At 40.1% G+C, this 5,052-nt stretch overlaps 1 non-coding gene across 1 annotated transcript; it reads right to left on the bottom strand.

Annotated features, from left to right (window-relative positions):
• Positions 1–3,253: 3,253 nt before the first annotated feature.
• Positions 3,254–3,394, bottom strand: LOC128694955 (U4 spliceosomal RNA). The gene has a single exon (XR_008407926.1). It is a non-coding gene; the product is annotated as a U4 spliceosomal RNA (small nuclear RNA).
• Between the last annotated feature and the right edge of the window lie 1,658 nt (positions 3,395–5,052).

The following is a 5,052-nucleotide window of genomic DNA, read 5'->3' as shown; positions in this document are numbered from 1 at the left end:
ATTTCATCAACAATATGAACAACACACTTCTCATACCAACAATAACTAAACCAACCAGGCTCACTGAGACAAGTGCAACCATAATAGACCACATATGGACCAATATACTAGCCCCCCTTAAATCAGGGATAATCACATATAGCACTACAGACCACTACCCTACCTTCCTCCTGACAAACATTAGTAAACCACTACTTGAATACATCAAAGTCTCATTTAGACTCCATGACGAGGCCTCAGGAAGTTCACAGCTGACCTAGAGACTGTTGATTGGCCTACAGAATTCTCCAAGGCCAATGGTATTGATGACTGGACAGACATTTTTCTTAACAAATTACTTAGACTATACAACAAACATTGTCCTATAAAAACAAAACAGATCACAAACAAACGGCTTGGTTGCCCATGGCTAACCAGCACCATTCTGAAATCCATTGACAAGAAACACCAATATGAAAAGCAATATAGACAGGGCTTAATACACAAAGATACTCTTAAACACTATTCATCAGCTCTCACCAAAGTAATAAAGAAAGCCAAACAACTATACTACTCCAGTAGATTCACAGACACTAGAGGAGATATAAAAAATACCTGGAAAACACTCTCTCAGATTCTAGGGACCCACAAACTGAGAAAAACCAAGAATATTGTCCTAACTAAACCTAATGAAACACCACTACATCCCACTGACACAGCTAACAAGATAAATGACTACTTCTCAAACATAGGATCTAATCTCGCCAGTAAAATCCCACATACCAATGCCCATGCCGGGGACTACCTAGATGGGAATTTCCCTAATTCCTTCTATCTTGCATCAACTGAGCCCACAGAAGTCATTGAGATTATAAAGTCACTTAAAAATAACTCGGGGAATCTGTCTCATGTCCCACCATTACTGTACAAGCGAGCGGCCCATGTCCTTTCGCATGAAATTTCATTACTTTTCAACAAGTCACTAGAGACTAGCACCTTCCCGAAACTACTCAAGATGGCAAGGGTTACACCAATGCATAAAGATGGTGACCCCACAGACTTAAACAACTATAGGCCAATATCTAACTTACCATTGCTATCCAAAATCTTTGAGAAACTCGTGCACAGGAGACTGTATTCATTTATAACGGCTCAAAACATACTCAACCCCTGCCAATTTGGATTCAGGAAAAATAAAAGCACTAATGATGCAATCATGAAAATGCTAGATCTGCTTTACACAGCATTGGAAAATAAGGAATATCCACTAGGAATTTTTATTGACCTAAGAAAAGCTTTTGACACAGTAGACCACGACATCCTACTCCACAAACTTGATCATTACGGTATAAGAGGCCATGCGCTTGCTTATTTCAAATCTTACATTACTAATAGGTATCAGTACGTCACCATTAAAGACACAGCATCAGCAACACGGCCACTTGATACTGGAGTTCCGCAGGGAAGTGTCCTTGGTCCCCTGCTCTTCCTCATATACATCAATGACCTTCCAAACGTATCCCAACACCTGAAACCCATTCTCTTTGCTGATGACACGACTTATGTCATCTCTCACCCTAATCTTGCCACCCTCAACACCATTGTGAATGAGGAGCTGATTAAAATATCGACTTGGATGACAGCCAATAAACTTACGCTTAACACTGACAAAACCTACTATATTATGTTTGGTAGCAGAGCAGATGCACAAATTAACATTAAGATTGACAACACTCTAATTACCAGAAATAATGGGGGAAAATTCCTAGGCTTATACCTTGACAACAACCTGAATTTCAGCACCCATATCCAGCATATAACCAAAAAAGTATCCAAAACGGTTGGGATCCTCTCCAAGATACGATACTATGTGCCGCAAAATGCCCTTCTCACACTATACCACTCACTTATTTATCCATACCTCACCTATGCTATTTGTGCTTGGGGATCAACTGCAGCAACACACCTAAAGCCAATAATAACCCAACAAAAAGCTGCAGTAAGAATAATCACTAAATCCCATCCCTGGCAACACACCCCCCCACTCTTCATAGACCTAAACTTACTCCCAGTTCAGTACATCCACACTTACTACTGTGCAATCTACATCTACAGGGCCTTAAACTCTAATATCAACCTTGACCTAAAACGCTTTCTTGATAGTTGTGACAGAACTCACAGGCATAACACCAGACACAAACATCTCTACGACATTCCCCGTGTCCGACTAAACCTTTACAAAAATTCAATGTATGTCAAAGGCCCTAAAATCTGGAATACCCTACCTGAGAACTCTAGAACTGCAGACACATTCATCACCTTCAAAACTACCATTAGAAAACATTTTATCTCCCTGATACACCCCGTCAACTAACTACACGAATACCACCTGGTGGTTCACACTTACACTCACTCACTCATTTGACCATAAACAGAAATATTAATCTCAATCTTAAAATAATGAATCCTGTGATACTCCAATACTGAAACTATGTACTGTGCCAAAACAAAAACATTCACATTGCTAAACTCACAAACTAGTATTTAGTCACTTAGCCATAATACCAACTTACCTCATAATTGGATGGGGTCCACCTCTGGTGTAAATTGTGGGACCCATAGCCTCGGAGAAGTGGATAAAAAGGCTTCAAGGAAGAATATTTGGATTTCTTCCTGAAGCCATTTGAATATTCCACTTCCCCTACCACCCCATCTTTTAAACAATTAAGAATAAAACTAAGTATGCCCGAAATGCCTAGCCATGCTAAGCGTTCAAGTGGGACACTCTGTAATCACAATTTTACTACATGTAAACCAAACAATAACCAAATTTCTGTAAACTCAGCATTGTAATCCTTATAGAGAATAAACTTTGAATTGAATTGAATTGAATGTATGATAATTCTATGTAACTGTATTTGTGTATACCTGAATAAACTTACTTATTTGCAGTCCTCTCTTTAGATACAAGATCTTAAAATCGACTCTTGCAACCACATATAGGTGAGTGCTCACGCATTAGAACTAAGTTATACTAAATTCTTAGAAGTATTTAACAGAAGAACAAAGCTAAAAGTTGTCCAATCAATGAGACATTATGATGACTATATTAATGCAAAAAAAAAAAAAAACAATTCTGCAGCTTCGTGACGTACATAACGGAAGGCATTTAAGAACCTAGTCTATTTATTCCCAATATCACTACGTAATTTAATTTGTTAAAATTCTGAATTAAAATACCTCGGGTTTAAATGGTAATTTAAAGAATATTAAGCCCTTGAACGGGCTAACAAAAATTGCCATAGCTGACGATATTTCACGACAACTAGGCGGGGTATTGGGAAAAGTTTTCAACTAGCAATAATCGCACCTCGGATAAACCTCATTGGTTACGATACTGCCACTGCGCAAAGCTAAAGAAATTCTACGGATCATGAGCTCCTCGCTCCATTTCCTGAGGTGATTAGTCTAGTAGGAAATATTCTATGTAAATGTAGACTTCAGAATAATTTATGGGTAGTTATTACTATATTATTTTTTATTACTTCATGTATTCTTAATTTTCTTATTACAAAACTGATGGATATTTCTTTATATTATATACTATTAGACTCGAAGCTTTTAACTCAGGATAACACAGGCTAGGCATTAAGTTTATTTAGGCATAGGTATACATAAGTATATTTATCATACATAGTGTAAATTGCCTAGGATAACGTAAAAAACAGATCAAGTGTGTTGTGTGGACATTGCAATCTTTTGATCATAGGGTTCCCAAAGATTCGACCTATTACAGTTCCCAAACACATGTGCTTATTTACTTGTAAGATAGTAGAGGCAGCAAGTATAAGGACTAAGTTTTAAAGAAAGATAGATCCACTATACAAATAACCCGCACATAGTACAAAGAAACTTATAACGACGTTTCGGCCCGGCTTGGACCATTAACTAGTTAATGATCCAAGTCGGACCTAAACGTAGTCATAATTTTCTTTCACCCCATGTGCGGGTTATTTGTATATTGTTCCAGTCAAGGTATTGTGCCTTTATGCTCTTTGATAGATCCACTATTTGTAACTCAAGTCACATTACTGATAAAGCCAAGGATGAAAGCAAGGCCTGGGGACACTTGGTCCCAAAGATGAGGAGGTACTTGTACCTCCTTCCATGGCAGACTTAGGTCTCGAGATACTCCCCAGATAAGGAGCCAAGGCCGGGTCACCACTACTTGGAAAAGACTCGGGCTGGGAGAGTACCGGCGAATAAGAAAAAACAAAAACAAAAAAGGGGTGGACCAGTAAGCCAGCGGAAGTCCTCAGTCAGATGACCGAAATCTCGAGCTGTAGGTCATCATATGAGATCGACACCATGCCTAACCCTTTTGGGTAGGGTAGGTGCCTGAGCCCGAGCCTTTAGCTCATAAGACTGTCATTCCCATTAGCCCCCTTGGGGCGGGGATGACAGACCAGAGAGGCCTAGCTTGTGGCTAGGCCTGGGGACAGTTGGTCCCAAAGATGAGGAGGTACTTGTGCCTCCTCCCATGGGAGACTTAGGTCTCAGACACTCCCTAAAGAGGGTGCCAAGGCCGGGCCACCACTTGGAAAAGGCCCGGGCCGGGAGAATACCGGCTAATCTTTAATAATAATAATCATCATATGACTAAGACTGGACTGCCTCCAAATGAGTCGCCTACCCTGGCAAACTCTGTTGACACCGAGCTCTGAGGTGGGTACCTCAGCCTCACAAGTGGCTTATAGGACAGATTTTCACAAATGATTGATGTTGCAAGAAACTCGCCTGCATGCACGTATAAAGGACTAATTTACTTGGTGTTGCAGCATATATCCTGATCTTCAACTTCCCTAAGCTTAGCCTTAGCCCCTTTGGACTTCCCCTCAGAAACCACGTGCAACCGGGAGCCTTAATTCATGCAATATTCAATCGTTATTAGTGACCTGCCTGCACCTCAGAAATTCCTATATCCAAGAGGGTGTGTATCCCCTAGTATAACTATGCAGACACATACACTAGCTTCTACACAGACAAGAGACACTGGTACTTACTGGGCATGCA

This window comes from Cherax quadricarinatus, chromosome 45, assembly GCF_038502225.1.
Source record: "Cherax quadricarinatus isolate ZL_2023a chromosome 45, ASM3850222v1, whole genome shotgun sequence".
Classification (NCBI taxonomy): domain Eukaryota; kingdom Metazoa; phylum Arthropoda; class Malacostraca; order Decapoda; family Parastacidae; genus Cherax; species Cherax quadricarinatus.
This window is presented reverse-complemented; position numbering and strand designations above follow the sequence as displayed.